Consider the following 19,365-nt stretch of genomic DNA (forward strand, 5'->3'; position numbering starts at 1 on the left):
TCATTCGGTACTGGTACTGGTCTTGATCTCCGCGTACGAATTACTTCCACAACGTAATAAGATAGATCCTCGTTGCTCGATCGTTGATTAATTTCATTATCAGTTACGTCAGAATGAACCTTATTCTTTCTTTCGATACCTACATATCGCAACGACGTTCCGCTAAAAACAGCAAAAAGTGGAAAATCACGACTCGTCAAATGTTTGCCAATTTTTAACAGAACGTCGACAGATTTGGAATACCGATCGATTTTCGATCGATTTACTATGGTTTTATTTACCAAGTACGTCTGTTCTTAGTACGATACGCACGTGGTGAAGTAACGTTTGGTTATACAAAGGCGGCTATGTCTATCTTTTGTATGCTTGTTCGTCCGCTTTCGTCGGATGAGAAGAAGTCGGCACTACTTGGCGGCAATACGTACTTCGACCCATCAAAAAATATTCCAAAGAGTGCGCAGAGTGCTTTCAGAAGTCCGATGGACGCGAAGATCGCAGAGAGGCGAAGTAGATACGATCTCGCTTGCCGATCATCACGGCTTATGACCACGCGGCAGCCGCGTACCTTCGTCCAAGGGAGTCCAAGGAAGGACGGATCTTGAAAGCTCGCGAACGACCTCGCTCGAGCTGGATCGTCACGTTCGACGATGGCGGACAAAGCCATTCACCGTAACATCCGTGGACTTGGAAGCGACCGCGCTTAAGCCTCAATTTCAAAAATACGTACCGAATACACGCGAATATCGCTATTCCGAATCGGACGCGCATCCCGAGATGGAAAATCTCGATCGCCGGCGATACTGTTCGCGCGAAGGCGACGGACGAAACCTTACGACGGATTGCGTATCGCGTCGTTCACACGGCAGATACAGTATCGCTATCGCTGTTTGTTCCGTTCGGGATACATTGGACGACAGTGTAGCGCACTAGCTAGATTCCACGTTCGATATTTCGTAATTAAGAATTATTAAGAACGTTATATAATTATCCTATCGATGGGATCACGGTTTCGAAACGAATACCATATATTTCGATATTCGTAACAGAAAGTGAAAGCCCTTTTCGCAGATCGATCAACTGCGCGTGCAGTAACGCTTCACCACCGACCCTTTAGTACGATTAAAAGCCAGCGGATAAATACCAATGCAGCTTATCATCTACAGTAAAACTAGTTTAAAACGAGTTTGTATTTTAACTCTAAGTCAACCGTGATAAGTTTTAATGGTAGTGATAGTTATCGTCTTAAGTAAAATTAGAATTTGTATTTTGGTTCGTAATTACGTACGTACGTGTATGGATCGAGGTCACGGCTTTTATAAGAGAAAATCTTTCTCTCATACGTATCTATGTACATGTTAATATCGCGTAATTCCTGATTACGATATTTATCAAACACCGCCTCTGCCTAATGATTTTACTAATGTTTTTAAATTGAATTTTTCAAACGTCTCTTCTCGCGTGCTTTTCACACGGTGGTTGGTTATCGTACAATTACGACGTAATACTACGCGAAGAACAAATAAATCTTCAAGTTGAAAAGGAGATACCTGTATCTAGTTCTAGCGTTTTTAATTCGTGCTACGATGTAACTTTGTTTTTTTTTTTTTTTTTTTTTTCGACAAACTAAAGACCATCGATTATCCGAGACCATGCGTTTCTCGCATAAGACGGTGTATCGTCCCTCGATTTAGCCATGTCGTATCAACGTCGTATCAGTGTCAAATCTGTGTGAAACCCGTGTCGCTTTGACCTTTAGTCCAATTTTATCGTAACAATACCACCGTTCGAACCAGCGATAAATTTCAAATCGATACTATTTAATATTATCAGAATATCATCGCAACAAAGGTTTTATTATTAAAATTAGTAGGTTAAAATACGAAACGTTGACATTAAAATATGTTTCGTTAATTTTAACATTACTTAACGCGAATCAACGTTAGTTAAAACGTTTGCAGATTTCTAGCAACGATGCGGTATTCCTAACAACTTGGAGGACGAATTCGATAAATAAGCAAGAAAATTAGAAATTCGATTTCGTAAATCGAATAAATTGATAAATAATTTAAGCCAATACCGGGTAACAATTTTTACAGCGAACGTTTCTCTGCGCTAAATCTGAGATAAGAAGTGCTACAAGTGTTTATAGCGCTGTAACAAGCCAGTGCTTGTTTGTTCGCACGCGCGCGCATCCGAGACGTAGCGACACAAATCTGTGTTCCATGGATGGAGATCGATGAAAAAGTATCGCTGTAGAGCCTGCATTGCGCAAAATGTACCTACGTTCGGGAACCGTTCCCTTCCAAAGGTACAGAATATTGTTTCTTGGGAATTCGCTGGAGAAACCCTTTGACGTTTCTTCTCTGGAAACACGATGACGTAGGAGTAAAGTTAGACGCTTTGTTCGGTTCGTGGATTCGAAATTCACGAATTTTGAATGTAGGACAATTGGAGAATATAGCGATATAGAGACGTACAAATACGATAATATCGAGATATAAAACCTGCGTTCAGATCAGCTTGAACGCGGTAGGAAAATTCGTCCAGTGAGAAGGTACGTCAAGATAACCGAATGTTAATTCGAGTTTTTCGACACGGATATATATTCCTTTCTCGTGCAATGGAACGATGCCTATCGCGACTACGCGAAATGCAAATATATACCTGCATAGATTGATCGCGTAAACAGAGTCTCCTCCGAAGACTTACAGATAAACTGCGACACGTTGATTCGTAAATCCGCGAAGGAACAACGCTTTCGTCTGGTTTAGTCGCAAAGTATAACGGTAATGATATGTACCTTGCCGTTATTCGCGTATTCTCTACATTTAAATTCGTCGTTGCGTTACACGTGTATATCTTTTTCGATACATCATTTTTGATCCTGAAAGACGGAAAATATAAACGGCCGTTACACACGTGTATATAGCTTATTATAGCGGAAATAAATTTTTACCTACGTATATGTACGCGACATGGGGCAAATTTCAGGCGGTAGATCGATGAAACGCATAAGTTTTTTTAATTATAATTGCTGTAGTCGTATAATCGCTGGAAAAAAGAAGAAGGGAGTGAGAAACACAAAGGATTAATCGATAATAACGATGGTAAAAGTAATACGATTCAAAAAGTCTGGAAAGAACGAAGAAAAATTAACAAGCCAGCCCCTCGGAATTTAACTTAATCAACGTCGATAAAATGCGAACGATCGTTATATTTGCAAGCGAGATGGTTCGCCGTTACTCGGCAAAGGTCGAAGAATGCGAGCTCGCGAGAAGCCTTTTAATACGCCACTGATAAGGGCCCGTAGTTCCAAGAACGATTATTATTGTTTCGTTTCGCTTCTTATTTCATTCAGAGATAAGAATCGCGGCGTATTCGTCTTACGAAAGATTTCGATTAGACGGTCCGTTGCGAAACGATCCGCCTGATATAACTCGATATTACACCGTGAAACGACAAGTTTCGGAAATCCAGCTAGTAACGCGATTTTTTTATCTCGCCACAAGTATGCCGAGAATACTCTGATTCCATGGGCTAAAGTATCGACAAAGAGGAGAAACGAAAACGAAGAGACAAACGGGCCTCCAACTGGATCTGGCCTGAAAAGTTTGCCCTCCGAGTTTTTAATCGTCCAGATAAACGTGAAAAAGATACAGCGAAGGAACCTGCCAATGTCCTGATCGCTTTTCCCGAAAACCTTGGCGAGGCTATTCGAATCGGTACGTCGATATCGACGCTAGAACCGACGCTACTGTTATCTCTGTCGTTTCCGATCGTACTCCGTACTCGCGCCAGCGGAAGCTTACTCGCGATCGATGGTCCGTTGTATCCGATAGTACGTCTTTATTTCCAACTAAATGAAATTTGAAAACATCTACGTGTATTCGATGAATTCTCGACTGGACAGAAGCGAACAATCGTAAAATAAATCGACGATATTCGACTTAATTCGAACAAATACTTTCTCTCAATCGCTGAAAACGCTGTCGCGAGAACGAGAAACACGCCTTTTGGACGTAGGATGTCGGTTTAGAAAATCGAAACGTTCAAACATTTCGCGTCGTATTTGATATCTTACAGCGTCGGTGGAAAAGATACGAAGAGCACCGAATTATTCGTTTAATTTAAAACGTTGTATTTCATTTTCGCTCGCATTGTAGACAACAAGTCGATAGTTGCGTTGTTCCTGAAACGCATCCGTCCGCACACAGCCAATTCGCGCAACATACACGTACCTGACAAGCGGATACGAGCGTCTCGTATTCGTGACACGAATAAGTGGTACGAATTTGCGTATCCGGAATGGATACGGTGATTCGCGAGATACACCGCGAAACAGCCTACGCATCCTGCAACGCGGAGGAATACCGGTCTAAAGTCCGGGACGGGGAGTAGACGAAAAATTCAGGAACCGGTTCGCCGGCATTTTCGCTCGTGTCCAGGGCACGTTCGCGAAAGGATAAATAGTCAAAGGGAGAAGCGAGCAGGAAAAGGAAGAAAGTATAGGAACGGATAAAACGCGCCTGTTTCTTCAGCGATGGGAACGAGACGCTTCGAATCGTTCTGCGAATAACGCAGTCTCGAACGAACGATGACCGCACGTTTATTATCTGACCAGATCGAGACTACGTGGAGTCGTCTTAACGATGAAGAAGACCGATCGAATCGAATTCGAGCGAATTTTATCGCCGATACGCTTCCGTTAATAACACAGTCGTAACGGGAATCAGCCGCGATTCACGCAGTTTTCAGTTTGAGAGAAACGAAAGAATCGTCGGTTGCGTGGAAGCATATGGAAAGATCGAGCTATAATATAAAACGGTCATCCCGTATCGATGCCGATCGCTAGCGAGTTTCGGTCGAAGGAGAGGAGATAACTTCGAGGCGAAGGTCTCGAGACGGTGGAGAATAGGGACGAAGGAACTCGAGCAAGGATACACGGACCCTCCCACGCGTAAGCGGTGCTCACGAACAACGGAAAGGCGGTACCGAGATAACAGCGGCAGATATTCTCCCGGTTCGTCCCGCAATGGATATCCGTGACTTCCAGTTATCGATTCCGGAACCGCTCCATGCTCCTATATGTTGTTTTCTCCTTCCACGATCGTGCTTTCTCCCGCGGACTTTGGGGAAAAGTGCGCCGATCGCGCGCTGCTCCTTTATCCCGCAGCGGATCTGCGGTCTTTCCGAACCGCGGACACCTGCTTTCTCTACCTCTGATCCCGGCACAATACGCTCGACCATCGTTTTTTGTAATTCGCAGCTCGTCTTCTCCCGATATTTCGCGGAACATCGTGAAACCTTTTGCCAAGCCTGTTACGCTATATCGGCGTTTGGTAACCGCCAATGACGTATCATTTTTTCGCGTTTCCACGTCCATCCTCGCGTCTAGGGGTCTGCAAAAAGTCTGCCAAAGTTGTTCGCGAACGGCAAAAGTATGGAATCGCCCCCATTGGAGCGAACGGATTCGCAAACAGCATGGAAATCAGAAGCAAACAGCTAGAAACCCGCCGTTTGCCGAGATTCCATAAACTTTTTGCGACCTGTTGGCGAATACGCTCGCGTCGTTTTAACGAGCGCCGCTTGTAAAAGATCCCCAACCCCAACGGACACGGTGGAGTCCGGAGAGATGGATTTCCGAGCGGATACGAACAACTTTTTACGCGAGCATCGCACGCTACAACAAGGGCACTTCGCAAAGAGGAATTATTTTTTTACACCGTTATTTCTCGACGTACGAAGGTAAAATTAGACGGAATTATATATCTTTCTTCGCAGCATTCCATGGTACTTTGATGACTTTCAACGATATCGACATCGACTTTGATTCGTTATCTTTAAATTTACCTTCATCTTCAAATCTATCGATCCTTTTGATTACGCAGAAACATTGTTGGCGATGTTGTTCCCGTCTCGAGTGCCACGTGTTGAACGTTGCCTCTCGAAACAGATACGAACAGTCCGTGTCAGCAACTTATCGTTGCACTTACTTATCTCTCCGTCCTTCTTCCTCCGTCAAAACTAATAAATATCAATAAGTATCTCTTTCAAGAGGCAACGTTCGATACGTGACACCCGAGGAGGAGCGAAAAGATCGTCAACTGCTGGCAAAACGTCGAAATTCTTTCCCTTCTGGACGTTGAACGAACCATGCTTAAACGTATCGGTGCTAAGCGTGACGGCGTGTATAGCGAAATATCGGTAAACGTTGAACGTTAAATAATCGCAAAAATTGTACGAGATTAATTTACACGACAAAGCGTCTTAGTAGAGAAAATTATCGATGATGTTAAACGCGTTACTTCGTGCGATCGCGAAAAAGTTTTACAACGTAAACTCGTTTATCGTAATTTCGTTGACCCAGCGCTTTAATTTTTTTAATTACGATTGTTTCGTTCTCGTACACAGGCGTGCACGCATCTCCGTCATTATCGATAATTTTATCAATGTCGCTCGTTACACGATCAAACTATTACGATCTATAAGTTTGCGGTATAAAACGATTTTTCGTAACTCTGATAATTTTTGTGAGATGGCGTTATCCGATGCTACGCGTTGTTAGTATCCACCTCGCTCTATCCCACTGAAAAACGTTCGGTCGCAAAGAAGCGTTCGGGATACGAGTCTTCCCGAAAACGATACGACGAGGCAAAAATTTCCTCCGCGTTCTTGGCATACGTTCGAAACAGATAGACTCTTGGGATTTGTAGCGAGGCTGAAAGTAATATGCCACGTGCGCCGATGCGTCTTCCCTGGTGACATCGCTCGCACGCGTTTCCACGGGGTTGCGGTTAAACCGAAGCGAAACAAAGTCGGATCTCTTGTTCGCTCTCCTCGTTCGTCAGCATCCTCTTCCTCGTCCGGTTTCCTCCAGCCAGCTGCTCGGGTGTGCAACGGAAAATAGACACCAGAACCGGGCAGGATGCGCGTATCCTTTCGAAAATCCGTTTTACGACGAACGTTCCTTTTTATTACGATCCGTTATATTTCGTTCGTTGGCTGCAGGTACAACGATCGTTACCGGACTCGTTGTACAAACGATACGTTTCACTTTGTTGCTGCAACCTTTTTTCTACGACTTTATTTTATTTCATTTTAACGTCTTTCACCGTGCAATTTTTCGTTATATACATATACGTATATATATATCTCTATATATATCGTTACTTATCGGCAGAAAATCTTTGAGTTTCCAGCTCCTGATGATCCATGTTTCTCGACTCGAACGTTTCGTATTTTTTTTTCGTGTTCCGATCGTGTTATTATTTATCGCGTTATTATTTATCATATTATCATATTTATATTATTTCGTTAAGTTAAATGTTAACACGTCGTATCGAAATTGCCCGCTTTTCGTCGAAGGGAAACTCGTTAGATCTCTCTATCTCTATTCAGGTATTTGTACGTATTACGCGACAGTTTCCCTATTATCAAAAAAAAAGAAGAAAAAGAAAAAGAAAAAATCGCGAGACAAGTAATTCCCGGCTGAAAATTCCCTGTTTGCCAAGGTTTGCTAGTATCGAGAAGCGTCGTCGAAAAATTCCAAGCAGGATTCCCGTAAACTTTCCGTCATAACGGGACGGGACGGGATCGTGATTTCACGTTCTTACGTAAATATCATTGTACCAATGGTAACGCGTCTGTGACGTTGCCTCGATCGAACGTCGACCATTGCACTCGAACAGGCGGAAACTATCGCTACGGTATGCGTTCACCGATTCGTAGTCGACAATAAACGTTACTTTATCATAAGCACGCGAATCTATACAACTATTTTATCGGCAATGGTCATCGGGATTGCATCAGATCGTCGTTTCGAGGAAAAGTACGCGCGAGAAATAAAAAATGTAGGTAAAAAGCTATCGTTCGACGTGGATCGCGCGCTTGCCTAGGGAGGAACGACTCCGTTCCATCGATCGCTAATCATCGATGCGGGTATATCGATTACGTATCTGGTGACACGTGGCGAATACCAGGAATAAATTCCTCCATTTCGGTCTCCGTTCCGCGAAACGGACGAGTCCGTTCTTATCGATATCGAGAGAAACTTTCTTTTTTCTCAACGGATTAGGTACACTATCGGTTACGATTATCGAATCTGACGACGTTTGGTAAAAATTGCACGCGTTTCGCCGCTTTTACTTTACTTAGTTACTTCGCTGTAAGTCTGTTATCTCGTTCGTATCTTATTCGCGTCTTGCGACGTAAAGTATCGAAGAAAATAAAATTTGAAAAATTGATTGCAGCTGTATCTACGCTGTGTGTGAAACGTTTGTCCGAAATGGAAACACGTTCGAAAGGCTTTTCCAAAGATACGTATTTAATGGTAATTTTGTCGAAAGACGACCGCGAGCTGTCGGTAGCGGCTGTTACCAAATGGTATACGTCGTTGTCGACCGAGGAAGAAGAAGCATTGGATGCGAGGACGGACGCGTTTGAAAATCAGCAGGCCGGTATCGGCCGTAACGGATAGCGTGGCTCGCCGGGACTGACAATGAACGCTCGATTCGTCGATTTTCGAGGACGCTTGTCCGAGGGGAACGAGCGAAGCGACAGTCACGAGAGAATGCCGACCTCGACTCGAGGTTCGCGTTGCCGTGTCTTTCGCAGCGCCATCCCCACCACGCGCGGTGTTTACAGCTCGCTTCAGGAACACCAGCCGATGCAACGTTTAAATATATACCACGCATCCAACGAGCAACGCTTTTCACACCTACGTGCGTATGACAAATGACGCAACGGAGCGACAAAATCTGATCACTTACGTGCTTTCCTTTGCGCAATTATTAGGCAACATTGCGATATCGGCAAGGGAAATAGCAGCCATTTGGATTTCTTTCGTACGCAAGGTGTTTCAGCGTTAGAGAAGATGCTGGTTCGATCAACGCGGTCATCGCGCGAGTACGTCCGTTCGCGCGATGCTAGCGCAAATTTTTCAGATCTCTGATTACAGTTTCACGGTATACCGCGTATACACGTATATAACGTATAACGAAGATAAGAAAGAAACGACTACGAACGAATAGGCGGGTGCCGCCGTATGGAAAATTAAAGTTTATTCGTGCGAGCCTCGCGTTTTAGAGGATTCGTAAATTCCGTATATTTAAAGAAGCTGCCAACTTTCGCGTATCTAGAAAAATTACATCTAAAAGCCAGCTGGTTACTACGATAAGAATGTCGTAACTGCTCGATAATTCTCGATACTCTACTTAATAAAAACAGCGTCACGATCAAAGATACGCTAAGTTTAGAATACTAACCGTGACTAACCCCAACTAACGACTCTACTTTTAACGGTAAACGATATTTTATTGAAGATCTTCAAAACGCATATATACTTTTGTCGTTTCTGGTTACGCGTTTTTCGTCCGTTAGCAACACACGAACGTCTTCGAGTTTGTCGTTCTACCTCTCGCATATTCCACTTTGTTCTTCTACGGTTTAAAACGAGATCGAGAGATCGTTTTCGATTCTCCTTACGACTTTCGCCAATAGGAAATTATTTAACAGTTGTTCGTAATTCGGTGACTAGTATCGAGGAATGCGCGAAAACAAACAGCAATGCGACAAAAAACAACAAAGCAAACTGAACGTCGTACATACGCGTATAGTAAGAGCGTCGATTACGCGTAGTTACGACACTGATGAGCCGCGGCAGACGAACAATATGGCCGTATAGCGGCAACACGCCACGCGCATGCTGTCCATTACTATTTTCCCCGTCAGTTCCGACACTTTTCCTACATCGTCGCATCCTCGGAAATATCCATAGAATCCGACGCTGTCGGAGTAAATTCCTGCCAAATGAATAATTCTTCGTAAAAATGTTAAAACAGTACGTAGAAAGTACGCGCGTCAGCAGCCTTTTTCTCTCTTCGAACTTTGTTCGCTCGTTTACAACCATTCGAAACCACGAATAACAATAGCCGTAGGTATCGTCACGTTTACGAACTTTCCCCCGTCTTTTAAGACAAATTCGAAGCTTCTAACGCTTTTAGTTTTCGCGCGATACAATCGTGCGTTTTTGCAAAAGTTTGTTTGTTTTTTTTTCTCCTTTTTTTTAAACCGACGGGGATAGAGCAATTTTTTTTCTTGCCGTTGTAAAAACTTCCAATTTTATTCGTCGATCGATTAATAATTTCCTTCGTCTTATATATTCTTTCGTTAAATGCAAAATAACAACGCTCGCACATCGGCGTTATATCTCCACTGTTCGAAGCAAACGCCACCGACACCTACTCGGAGTAACATCGTGCGATCAGAAAGTTCCTGACAAACCGGTAATCCGATCGTCGCGAAGCTCGAAGGTTGCCACGATCGCGTTCGACGGTTAACGCTGAAGCAGTTTCGCGAGCCTAGGAGGAATCGCGAGTTCCCTGGTCGAAAATATACCGCAACGAAAATCCGACGAAACGTCGTCGAGCTACTGAAAAGTGTATTATAGCGTCACGTGGACCCTTCTCCTCCGTTACTGCGACATCTTGGTCCACGCTCAACTTTGCGTCACCTTCCTGCCTAGCTGCGATACCACGCGAACATACAGGGTGACCAGCAACAAATTTAAATAATTTAATCGAGCAACAGAATTGTTTGTTCCAGCTATATGTATATCTGTTCGTTAAAGTTTCTCTACGATTTGAGGTATTTCAGACTTTTGAGTGACCACGATTCTCCGCTAGGTCGCTGTAACGATCGCTTTATACCTATAACTTTGTCGCGTAAATCGACATATCGAAAGCACGATTCGATTAAACCGAAATTTGCAAGATTTTAAAAAGTAGCTTTTGCAGTGACTCGTGAAATATTGTTTCATCTCTTTTGCAGATCACCCTGTATACATGTAACGCAACCGTACGCGCAACCGAGCGAACCGACTCGTGCGTAATTGCCGCAACTGTATCGGCTTCGTAACGACTTTTAACTAACATGCACATGTACGGAAAAGAGTCAACCTCTTTCATATCAATCACGATGCAAAAAAGAAAAAAGAAGAGGAAGAATCGGTCGAGTAATCGATCGAGTATTTGTTATTATGTATTACGCATCGAGGAGTAAATCGGTTATGCAGAACTCGATTCTTCGAAGCAACTCCGATTAGATCAGATGGAAAGTACGCGCTACTTAAAATTGCCTTGTCTTTCACCAGTTATACGGATATTAGACAACGTAATATTTAACTTCTTAAATGGAACACTGGCGGCGAGCGGTCGATCAAATTGGAAATATTTCGGTATCGTTTTTATCGAAAAATATATTACGTTATATTTGCATTAAATTTACGACGATAATAAATTTAATATTATTTGGTTTTTAATTCCATATTTTGAATTTCCGTTGAACTTCGTAACTTGGTTTTCTCGTCTTAACGATATTCCATTTTAATTATCGTCGGATCTTTTAAAAAATTCTTGACAGCTACGTACCGTTACTTCCTACTTTTCGTCGATCGTACCAATCGACCAAGCTTGAAATCAATTGGAAATACGACTGGAATAAGCAACTTTACTCCGCACACGATTTAACTTACGAGGAAGTAAACGTCAAAGCTGATAGAGTTGATCAATTTGGTTTCCGTGTAGTAATCGAGTCGGAGATGTTCTTGATGATACTTTGATGGGAATTGAATTGTTTCGAATTAAAATTAATTTCAAACGATTCGAATTATTCGTAGTTGTAGTTGGTAGAGCGCCGTTGACGAAAGATGAGTCACGCGCGTAGGACGTTGTATATTCCTTTTATCGACAAAGTTGAGAATTTCGATCAAGGCACGGTTTTCGATTTAATCGAGTTAATCGGTTGCAATTTCTTCTCTAAAAATAGATAGGAAGAAAATTGGCGATATAGCAAGAGGATGTGTTTATCGAAGACGGTAGGAGAGATAAACTCGTAAGATTAAACTCAACGATCAGGAGCCATCGCGCGTGGTTCGAACGAACTAAAGTGGAATAAAGTGGGAGGGGGGGGGGGGAATGAAACGAAATAGAGTAAAATGGCATAAAATAGAACGAAAGAGGATTTAGGTGGAGGCATTTTCAAAATGTCGGAATTTCGGTTTTAAGGAACGAAATTTTTAACGTCTCTTGCAAAATATCGACTGTTCGAAAATACCATTGGATCGCTGTAAATTATCGAAAACGTGATTACAAAGCATAGCACCGATATCAAAATATTTTCGACTAATTAACAAGTTATCTTCGTTGCAACTTGGCTTCGGCGAACGTTTATCTAATTTGCTCCGATCGTAATTCCCGAAAACGTGACTGTAAAGCGCATGGAAGCGAACGGTTCGTCACGTTCGTGTTTCTCTGGTAATGTTCGCACGCATCGCGGAAGCAAAGTGCCGCAATCGTTTCTTCGGTAGCGTCGTATCGTACGCTCATTCATTCCCGTTGGCGAACTCTGGCTGGTCTGGCCGGTTCTACCTGGCCGAACGAAGGCCAGAAGGAGAGAAGCGCGTGGACGAACGAGAGAGAACCGAGGATTGGTAAATCGTGCGTCATTGATGACGTTCGATCCTCCGATCGTCCTCGAATATAAATTATCTCGTACACGGTATCGTGCAAAAATCGTCCTAGACCAATTTAAGGATATTATCTTAATTCCGTCGTTATCTTCTGAAAATGATCGAATCGACGAATTGGCAATTATCACAGCGACTAGCAATTGGCTAACATACTGGGACACATAGTTAATTTGCGTGAACAGCTTTCTCGGGAATGTCGTGGAACAACAGCATTATCGTAATATTAAATATCGGCGATAAACGAAAAACAAGAAACACTTTGATTATTACCAATAGTATCTCTTTACGATGTATCACGCGCTCGATATATTTTTCGATACTGGCGATACGGCAGTTTCGTGAGGTAACCGCGTCGTATTTTCCACTAACTTACCAAGCGCATGATCTAGAACCTTGCGCGAAAATTCTATTTCGAGATCGAATTCCAAAACGAGTGGAATTCTTTGCTTTGTTTATTAACGATTCTCCGTTCGTCGTTTTTGTCGAAACAAAGCGTCGTTAAAAGAGGAGGACGCGCAATGGACTTTTGGTATTGATCCCTGAACCACGTTTACCTTGAATGTTATTAATTTCGCGAGACGAAAAAATATTGGCCGTGTTCATTGAGAAACGGGGGACGAAATGGAACGAAAGGAGACGAGACGAGGCGAGGCGAGGCGAGGTGAGGCGAGGCGAGGCGAGGCGAGGCGAGTTTCGCACGAACTCGCTGTTGCAACACGCTGATGCAACCGGACGAGTAGAACAAAAATATGAATAATTGCTATCATATTATATGTATATCTCATTGACTATTGTGAAACAGCGTTTCGTGGGTTTTACGCTAGCGTGCATTCCGCTCACGAGAATTCGTATTATTCAACGTAATCTCGATGCTTGGTTTGATTTTATCGTATAATAAATAATAATTAATTCATTCGTTGATGAAAGGGTCGCGCGAGTCTTAGGTGGCAACGAGATCGAATTTTCAAACAACAGTGGCAGAAAGAAGACGAAGAATTGTCGCGGCAAAGGCGAGAGAGACGATGGATTTTATGGATCTCGTTATCACGGTGGTTTCTCAATCGGTCGCCTCGCGCCGTGGCACGTGAACAAATCGAGCCAATCCCCGGCCCGTAGTTCACCAAGCGGCTTGTTCTTTCGTAACCGCAGAGAACTAAGGATCGGCACACCATTCCGCGCGATAAAAGCATCGTCCAACCTTTTTTCCACGGCACAGACCTTCGCTCGACGGTCCCCAGACACGTCGGATTCGATCGGTCAGGACCGCGCAACCGCGCACTTTGCAATATCGTCGATCTCGAGGTCGGCCGGATCTTACGTTTCTAACGTAAGCTAACGAATCGTTGCTCCATCGTCGCGAGCCACCAAGCTCGCGATCGTTGTTGGAGTCGTACGAAGCGAAATCTCTCCATCAAACGTGCGTACGTATCGTACGTTTCGCAGTTTTTTCGCCGCTTCTGGCCCAACATCCAAACATTCGTACGTCTTTCCATGTATGTGGCTTGCAATCGTTGCGATCGTTGCAGAGCGTTTTTCTCTTCTTAAGAAGGACGTTCTTCGTCCAGTCGTTCGGTCCAATTTTAAAAACGTTATTTCGCTTGAAACGGTGTACGCATACTTTTCTCTCTCACTGTAGGTATATCGTCCGTAATGTATCCTGTCATTGCGAAACCGCCAACCGTATCTATTTCCAACGACTATTAATTATTATTTCTCTCGGTCGGGATAAGCAGCTGCGCTCGATCGTAATTTATTTTTCACGAGCAAACGAATTCACGGATTGTAGGGCGATAAATTCTTTAAACGGTCGAGTAGTACTAGGTAAGTAACCCTTTCGCTGCGACGGAATCGCCCGCTCTACACCACTCTAGTCTCTATCTAGTCTCTACACCACAGTTACATCGTATACACGACTATAACGAAATGCGAGTTATACAAAATAGCCGTACAAAAAAAGTATCCATATCCAATCGGTAATTTTTCTTAACATTTTCCAAGTGCCTGTCCTAATCGATATTCGAAATATTAATATATCGGTCGGTAATATATTTGTCGTGTATCGTACAATGATTTAACACGCTAAACGTATCTTATATAAATTCGCTGATGTAATTAAATGGTACGATGAAAATAATGATATTGACGACATAAGTAATTATGGTTAATGAATAAATTTATTTTATGATAATCGGTGGGTGGCCATTTCGTCGTTATTTATTCAACGTTATTTATTCGTGTCTCGTAAATCCTACGTTTATATCGTATTTATGAGTGTCTCGCAATCATAAAATTGCTACAATCAACCACGTAAACCTGTAATATCATATTAAGTAGTAAAGAAAAAACATGTAAAATGCTAGCAATATGCAAAAGAATAGAATAATTAGTATTTTATATTCTGCTTATATTTTAAATTAAAATAAGCCGGCTGCTATTTTCATCTTCCATCGCCCTTTAAATTTATTTTTTATAATATAAAAGTTGTTGCCTTAACACGGACGTTTCGCTTAACGAACATATCGTTGCAAATAAAAGCGTATAAAGCAAGTAAAATTTGAGGACAAACGGATGCGCGATAAAAATGTAATTAATACAGGGAATGGGAAGATTGGATCGGTAAGAGATGAAATCTGGAGGGGCACGGAGTTCGAAAGAATCGACAGTCGAACTTGACATCGAACGAGGTTTTCCTCGCGGCTCGAAGCACTCGATAAATTGCATTCACGACGTATCCTTGCTGGGATGACCCAGTTACACGCTCGAACCCCTTGAAATCGTAATCGTACGAGAATTTATCGATCGTGTCTGAAGGCCGCCGAGAGAATCTTTTCCGTCGATCCAACAGATACTACTAGTCCATGTATCTCTGTTCCATAGAATCGAACTGAGCGGGCAATTTGTCGAGATCGCGACGTTTCTGTCTTTACCTCTTCGTTTGAAAAACACGTTTGAGAAACGCGATTACGATAACGAGCAGGTTTCTCTCTTAGAAAATTTCGAATCGCATCCCTATTCCAAATTTTCTTATATCGCGAAAATTTCGATCGATTCGTCCGTGTACGTTCAAAGTTCGAAATTACCACGAGTCTGGAAAAATCTTAGACGTTTTAAACTTTTGAAAACTTGACGGGCTCGATTACGGAGGTTGCTCGATATCTACGTGCTACTCGTCCGACCTTCGATGCTCGTATACTAAATCGAAATTTTGAAGGAACGTTGCGCAGATGTACGATGGTTGACTAAAGACCAGAGTTCTCGCGGACGGTTTCGTAATTTTCAATTTTTGTTTTAACGTACGCCGCCTATATCGCCGTTCGTTATAGTACTGTACTAGCAAGTATCGGGGACGTTTAATAAAAATTGAATACCTTTCGCTCATCTCATTTTTCAACTACTTTGTTAGAAATTTATTATTGCCCTTCGTATCCTGTCAACTTTATATACGATATACCGCTTGAAATATTTTTGCAATTTTTCATAAATGTAACGGCTAGGCGTCCTAACACTTGTACAAACTTTTGCATCGGCGTCGACTTTTATTACCTCGCTGTTCTTCCCAGCAACTATAAGTATTCTTTCCCCTGGTGAAGAACTTGATGTGTTTTCATCCGTGATCCAGTTTTACTCGTTCTTCCTGTGGACCGTGGGATTTTTAACGACGAATTAAAGACAAACCGGATGCAACGTATGTTTCACCAACCAGCCGCCGACATCTACGGAAATTGCAATTGTGTGATTTCAGACGTTGCACCGTGACTTTCTAAGTTGCCCGTTTTTTTTTTTTTTACATCTCTTCCCGTCTATATCGACTTTACGTCTACACACATAACGAATAATTCATCTAACGGAGATCGAAGTCAACGGTCTGACGCGATATCGCGCAGGACAATTATCATATATAGTAATAGACCGATCTTACGTCTATCTAGCAGCTTCGTGAAAAATAAGTTAAATTCGACGTATAACGCGTTTTTAAATTTATCGACTACGTCGATGGGATAACGTACGCGGCTAAAGGGATCAAAATTACGCATGGAATGCTCGATAGCTGCGTGTTCCAAAAAATATTCGTAAAATACGCATATACTTATTTCGATATCAACGATATAAAACAAGATGGAATATAGTTTTAATCGTAACGCAACGATTTCTTAATTTACTACGTTATTAAACGAGGCGTTTCTAAAGAAAAGCAACGGCAATAAGGAAAAGTTTCTATCGCTTCTCGTTTCTCCTCGGAATATTAACCATTGAAATCAGGAAAATAGACATAACGGTTCTTGTCATTTTGCATCGAGTATCACGCGTTATGTAATTTGCACGAATGCAAACAATAAGATAACAGTTTCAAGAATGTCGGACGCATCGACTTATTCGGCTACAAAAAAAGTTGGTAAATGTATAATGAATTTACGATCGATCGTCGAACGCAGGAAGGTAAGAGGGAAGAAGACGGATATACGTGTAGCTATGTCTCCCGTTACGTTCACCCGTTAAAACTATGCATTTTTCATTACGCAAATAGTCGCGTTTCTCTTTTGCGCTCGACGCTTAATATTATATGTTAATTACGTGTTTAATTAATATGTTTCTACATCATAGAATCGTTTCTGTCCCTTTCTTTCTTTCTTCGAACGACAAATAAACATTTCCAGTTAATTTCTGTGAATTTCAACAAATTCGGAAAATAATATCGCATTGAAATCGGTTCATTCAATTTGCCTCGAAGAATTCAAATTCTTTGGTGATACTACCAAGATAAATTAGCGAGTTATTCTCTGTGCTACCGAGAGTATACATAGAATACGCGTGCAAGCGATGTCACAGATGTTATCGCGAAGCAGACGTTACCGTAGCATTTTTCCTTTTGCACGGAATACGACGATCAAGAAAACAGAGAGTGCATTGGTCTTACGTATCTGTAACGGCGTCTCAATGACTGCAACTATGTTTCTTAAACGAGAAACGTTCTCCCAAGTTCTATTAAAATCGCTGACGCGGAAACGGAAATGTTCTAGAAACCGGGGCACTAGAGTGCATCCTCGTTACCGTAATTCGTATCGCGTATACAAAACGAGTGATAAGCGTTTCGTAACGACGACGTGCGTCTATGACGTGGAAAGGTTTAAAAGTTGCCCGAAACGGTATGAAAATCCAGCCGAATCGAATCGTTCGTCTTTCGCGTGATTCAAACGCGAATGAAAACTATTGGCTAAATTCTTCGTTCCTGCGTTTAGAAGATTTCTTAGATGCGTCCTACGTTTCGATAGGATTGCGTTTTCTTCAGCCATGGCATTCATCGTCGGCCAGTCGTTTCCCACTGACGCTACGTATCGATGGCATCGACTATAAACATCGAGTACGATGAAAATGACACTGACCGATGCCATCCATGGTTTTCCAGCTATTTCGACAGCCAGTCGATTACATCGTACATCCAGTCTTCGATCTTCGCGCTTTCAATCTTCGAATTATATTACGCTAGATATTTCGAAGATACAATTCCGTTATACGTATCCGTACTATGTGTATTATATATCGTAACGCGTTAAATACCGCCACGTAACACGCTTTCTCGAATTCCCGGGTTATGGGAACTTGAAAAATTCAAGATTCCAGATTTACGGACAGATTTACCACAAGCGCGATGTCGCGCTTACAGGTTTCCGGGTAACTGGCCGTTCGCCGAGTTCGCAGATCCTTTTCCAAGTTCGATTTACCAATCTACGTATATTTTACGTATATTTGCGCGAATAGATAGATTATCCGGTAGCTTCGACAATATATTTTCGATACGTGTGCATTCGGTAACGAACGTCAAAGGATCACCGCGAGCCGATGAAAGTAAGATAAGATTATCACTCACCGGTATCTTCTCTTTGTTTCGTCGAGTACAGCAACCGCTACTAAATACCGCGCTTCCTTATTCGAGATTAACCGTCACAAACTACATACTGTATATACGCAAACGTATAACGTAGTTTCTCAATCTCTTCGATACGGCGCTTGGCACATACCGTCATACGTATGCGACAGTTGGACGTAGCGCCAGACACATGTACCTACTTTCGTGTAACACACGCCTCTTGACAAAGTACCGTTCGTCTCTGGTACCGAGCTGACAATGGCACAACGACGATCGTCAGACCGGATGCGATAATAATCTCTAAAGATACGCCCGCAACTATAACAGTACGCAATAACATTTGAAATTGGAGAAAAGGTTTCAGCGTCTCGATACGTCCCCCAATTTCGATAAAGTCGCAAGAAGAAGATCGTTGTTTCGATCAAGTAAATAGTAGGTGTAAAATCCGGCTGATTTCAATCCTTGTGCTATGTCCGCGCGTATACTTCGATCGCGTGCTAACGAACAATAAATCGAGAAACGTCGCTGTTATCGATTTCGCGACGAATTGCGTCAGATTACAACGGCGCGCCTCGTGTCACCGGGAAACGATAAGCGAACCAATTACGCGACGATATTCCCACGTTTTCGACGACTGTGCCTATTTTATCGTGCTAAGAGGCATGCATCTACATATACGTGTATGCGCGTCGAGTTATAAATAGTACAGTAAGTACAACATGCAGGCGTTCCGCCATATACACACTACGTGGGTTATAATGGTTCAGGTGTATACCTTTTATAGCTATATCGGCTTCCTTGTACGTACATGCTAGATACGTAAGAACTACGTTTTCAAAGTAATATGGAAAACTGTATTTTTACGTAACGCGTTACGTTGAATCGTTCGCCGCGTTCTACGGATGGGTAGCGTCGCGATTTTTCGCGAAGGAACCCGCGTTACATCGAGATTCACCGTACAATGGCCGATAAC

The 19,365-nt window shown here is 42.5% G+C and overlaps 1 protein-coding gene and 1 long non-coding RNA gene across 5 annotated transcripts in view; one reads left to right on the forward strand and one right to left on the reverse strand.

The window, feature by feature from the left end:
• Nucleotides 1–19,365, forward strand: part of LOC122567911 (probable RNA methyltransferase CG11342) — a 42,548-nt gene that overhangs the window by 13,269 nt on the left and 9,914 nt on the right. The gene's annotated exons all lie outside the window — the stretch shown is intronic.
• On the reverse strand, nt 1,637–18,817 carry LOC122567952. The gene is made up of 3 exons (XR_006316931.1): nt 18,393–18,817; nt 2,961–3,051; nt 1,637–2,884 (listed from the first exon to the last, which is right to left on the reverse strand). It is a non-coding gene; the product is annotated as an uncharacterized LOC122567952 (long non-coding RNA).

Source organism: Bombus pyrosoma, linkage group LG1 (assembly GCF_014825855.1).
Source record: "Bombus pyrosoma isolate SC7728 linkage group LG1, ASM1482585v1, whole genome shotgun sequence".
NCBI lineage: Eukaryota > Metazoa > Arthropoda > Insecta > Hymenoptera > Apidae > Bombus > Bombus pyrosoma.